Source organism: Chenopodium album, chromosome 7 (assembly GCF_948465745.1).
Source record: "Chenopodium album chromosome 7, dcCheAlbu1.1, whole genome shotgun sequence".
Taxonomy (NCBI): domain Eukaryota; kingdom Viridiplantae; phylum Streptophyta; class Magnoliopsida; order Caryophyllales; family Amaranthaceae; genus Chenopodium; species Chenopodium album.
In genome coordinates this window covers 20530219-20534145 of record NC_137840.1, presented here as the reverse complement: position 1 = coordinate 20534145, position 3927 = coordinate 20530219, and the positions used below count along the sequence as shown (strand labels likewise).

The following is a 3927-nucleotide window of genomic DNA, read 5'->3' as shown; positions in this document are numbered from 1 at the left end:
GAAGTGCAAGTGAGGACTCTATTGAACATTTGGACCGATTCCTTGAATTGTGTGCAATGGTGCAAACTAATGAAGTGGGTCAAGACTACATTCGTATGCACCTTTTTCGGCAATATCTCACCGGACGAGCAAAGAAATGACTAAAGCAAGTAAAGCTTAACTCTCTCACAACATGGAGAGAGGTTGTAAAGGCGTTTTTGAAGCGCTTTATCTCCGAAGAGAAGACCGCCAAAATGAGAAGGAAAATTGTATCATTTGAGCAAGAGGCCGATGAAAGTCTTGGTGAACCATGGGAGAGATTCAAAGAGTTGGTGCAAGCATGTCCCCACCACGAGTACAATAAAGGGTTTCTCATGCGGTTTTTCTACGACGGATTGGAGCCCATGTCAAGAGCCAATTTGGATGCGGGGGCGGGTGGTCGATTAATCAAGATCCCTCAAAATCTAGTTGAAGCCACAATAGAAGAGGTAGCAAAGAATTACTCTTGGGGGGGCCCGAAGAAGAAACGCTCCAAAGAGAGGTGGTATTTACGAATTGGAGAAAGTTGATCAATTACAACATCAAATTGATCAACTAACAAAAGGGATTTCCAAATTGAACACGAGTGTGAATGCAAGTTCAAGTGGTGGAGCAAGCTCTTTTCAAGTTAACTCTTTCTCTTGTCAAAATTGTGGAGGAACGAACCATGATACATCCTATTGTGGAGGTTTAAGCCCCGAACATGTAGCAGCATACAACACAAGGCAAGATGGATTTAGAGGAAGCGGCGGTGGAGTAGCTTGGAGACAACCACCACCCGGGTTTGTACCTCAACCTCAACAATGGAGCCAACAAGCTCAACCTTCCTATAACTCCAATTCTCAATATCAAAATTCACCTCCACCTCAACCCCAAAACCCAAGAGGAAGCTATCCAAGGAACAACCAATACAACAATCAAACCCAAGCACCTCAAAGAAACCATCAAGAACAAGCACCACTTGCGGAGCTAACTCAAACTCAACTCCTCCAAGCCGTGCATGCGCAAATGCAATATTTTGGGCAACAAATGCAAGAGATAAGAGCCCAAAACAAGATGGTTGATTCACAACTAGCTCAATTGGCCAAGAGAACTCCTTTTAATTCACCATCCACTCTGCCTGGACAACCACAACCTAACCCATCACAATCCAAAACCCGATACATGCAAGGAGATCACATTGAGGTCGGGAACTTCCTATGAAGGACCAAATGAAGGGGATAGTGCGGAAAAGAAGGGAGGAGAGGAGAGTGTGAATGAAAACAAGGGAGGTGAGAAAGAAAAAGGTGATGAGATAGAAGGAGGTTCGGAGAAGAAGAAGATAGACAATAAGAAGACAACTTAAATTCCTAGTGAGGCTAGGAATCTTGATGGACCGGTTCCTTTTCCCGGTCGGCTTGCGGAGAGGAAGTTGAATGACAAATTCACAAAATTTCTTAGTGTCATGAAGAATTTGCCTATCAACCTCCCTTTTCTTGCAGTTGTGACACAGATGCCATCTTATTCGAAGTTCCTCAAAGATATTCTCACCAACAAGAGGAAGCTCAATGATGAGCTTATCACCCTTCCAAATCAAATGAGTGCACTTGTCCAACATAAGATGCCCAAGAAGGAAAAAGACCCGTGAAGTTTCAATTTGCCGGTGAAAATTGGGAACATGGAAGCAAGGGGCGCCTTAGCCGATCTTGGAGAAAGTGTTAGTTTAATCCCTCTATCCATTTCTCAAAAACTCAATATTGAGATGATCCCTACAAGGAAGACAATTCAATTGGCCGATCAATCGGTGAAATTACCTTGTGGAGAGCTTGAGGATGTTCTAATTCAAGTGGAACACATCTACGTGCCTTGTGACTTTGTAGTGATGGATATGGAGGAAGATGTTAACACTCCTTTGATTTTGGGACGTGAATCTCTTAAAACTTTGGGGGCGGTCATCAATTTCAAGAACAACACCATCACTTGTGAAGTGGCCGATGAAAAAATTGTCTTTGAATTTTCGAAGTTGCTCAAGACCCCCATGGTTGAAAAATGCTATAGATTTGATGTTGTAAATGAGGAGCCAGATCGCTTGGGGAGGGTCTTAATGAGGCCTCAAGATCCAATGATTGAAGCCCTTACATGGAAAGAAAAGTTCCACTCTCAAGAGGCTAAAGAATTTGTCATGGCAATGGAGGAATCCTTAGGGGAGGAAGTTAAACAACAAGTTGAGGTCGAGCTTGAGTCCAAGGAGGAGAAATTGGTGGAGAGTTCTAAGCCTCCTTCCAAGGTACAACTCAAACCCCTTCCCCCTTCTTTGAAATATGCTTTTCTTGATAAGGAGGGAAAATACCCTATTATTGTCAATGCTACCCTAGATGGTCTTAATTTGGAAAAAATTCTTGATGTTTTAAGGAAATATAGGGATGTGATAGGGTATAGCATTGATGATATTAAAGGTATTAGCCCTTCTTTATGCATGCATCGTATTCATCTTGAAGATGATCATTCAACCTCCATTGAACCTCAAAGAAGGTTGAACCCCCACCTTCAAGAGGTTGTGAAGAAAGAAATCTTGAAACTACATGAGACGGGCATCATATGTGCTATCTCCGATAGCAAATGGGTTAGCCCGGTTCATGTGGTTCCAAAGAAGGGTGGAATGACCATAATCAAGGATGAAAAGGGAGAGGAAATCTCCACCCGGACGGTGACCGGGTAGAGAATGTGCATTGATTATAGGAGATTGAACAAAAACACCAAGAAAGATCATTTTCCCCTCCCTTTCATGAACCAAATGCTTGAAAGGCTTTCTAACCATGCTTTCTTTTGTTTCTTGGATGGGTATTCCAGATTTTTCCAAATCCCGATCCATCCAAGTGATCAAGAGAAAACTACTTTCACATGTCCATATGGGACATTTGTATACCGAAGAATGTCATTCGGATTATGCAATGCTCCCTCTACTTTTCAAAGATGCATGACTTTCATTTTCTCTGCGATGCTTGAAAAATAAATTGAGGTTTTCATGGATGATTTTAGTGTTGGTGGCTCGTCTTTTGTCACTTTTCTTTTTAACCTTGAAAAAGTTTTGAAAAGGTGTCAAGAGACGAGTTTGGTTTTATATTGGGAAAAGTGCCATTTTATGGTTGAGGAGGGCATTGTCCTCGGCCATAAGGTTTCAAAAAATGGCATTGAAGTAAATCCGGGCAAGGTTTCGGTGATTGAAAAATTGCCCCCTCCTACTTACATCACGGGGGTACGTGCTTTTCTTGGGCATGCCGGTTTTTACCGGAGGTTTATCAAATATTTTTCTTCAATCGCCAAACCCTTGACCGAATTACTCAAAAAAGAGGTTGTTTTTGACCTTAATGAGGCTTGCCTTGAGGCGTCTCGTAAGCGCAAGGAAGCTCTCATTTCTTCTCCTATTGTGCAAGCTCCAGATTGGAGCTTGCCTTTTGAGCTAATGTGCGATGCTAGTGACTTTGCAGTAGGTGCCGTTCTTGGTCAAAAGAAACAAGGAAAATCATGTGTCATCTACTATGCAAGTCGGAGTCTAGATGAGGCTCAAAGGAATTACACAACAACGGAGAAAGAGTTGTTGGCGGTAGTGTTTACATTCGATAAGTTTCGGTCCTATCTCATATGCTCAAATGTTATCGTGTACACGGATCACATCGCGGTGCGGTATCTCATTACCAAGAAAGAAGAAAAGCCTCGCTTGATCCGTTGGGTTCTCTCTCTCCAAGACTTTCACATGGAAATGAGGGACAAAAAGGGAGCGGAGAACTATGTAGCAAATCATTTTTCTAGGCTACCATTTGAGAACAAGGAGGATGTACCGATTAATGATGAGATAGGATTTGAGGCTCTCATGGCTTTGGTGTCAACTTCTGCCCCTTGGTACGGGGATATAGCCAACTATCTTGCGTG

The 3927-nt window shown here is 42.6% G+C and overlaps 1 non-coding gene across 1 annotated transcript; it reads right to left on the bottom strand.

Moving 5' to 3' along the window:
* Positions 1-230: 230 nt before the first annotated feature.
* On the bottom strand, positions 231-336 carry LOC145641326 (small nucleolar RNA R71). The gene has a single exon (XR_014115365.1). It is a non-coding gene; the product is annotated as a small nucleolar RNA R71 (small nucleolar RNA).
* Between the last annotated feature and the right edge of the window lie 3591 nt (positions 337-3927).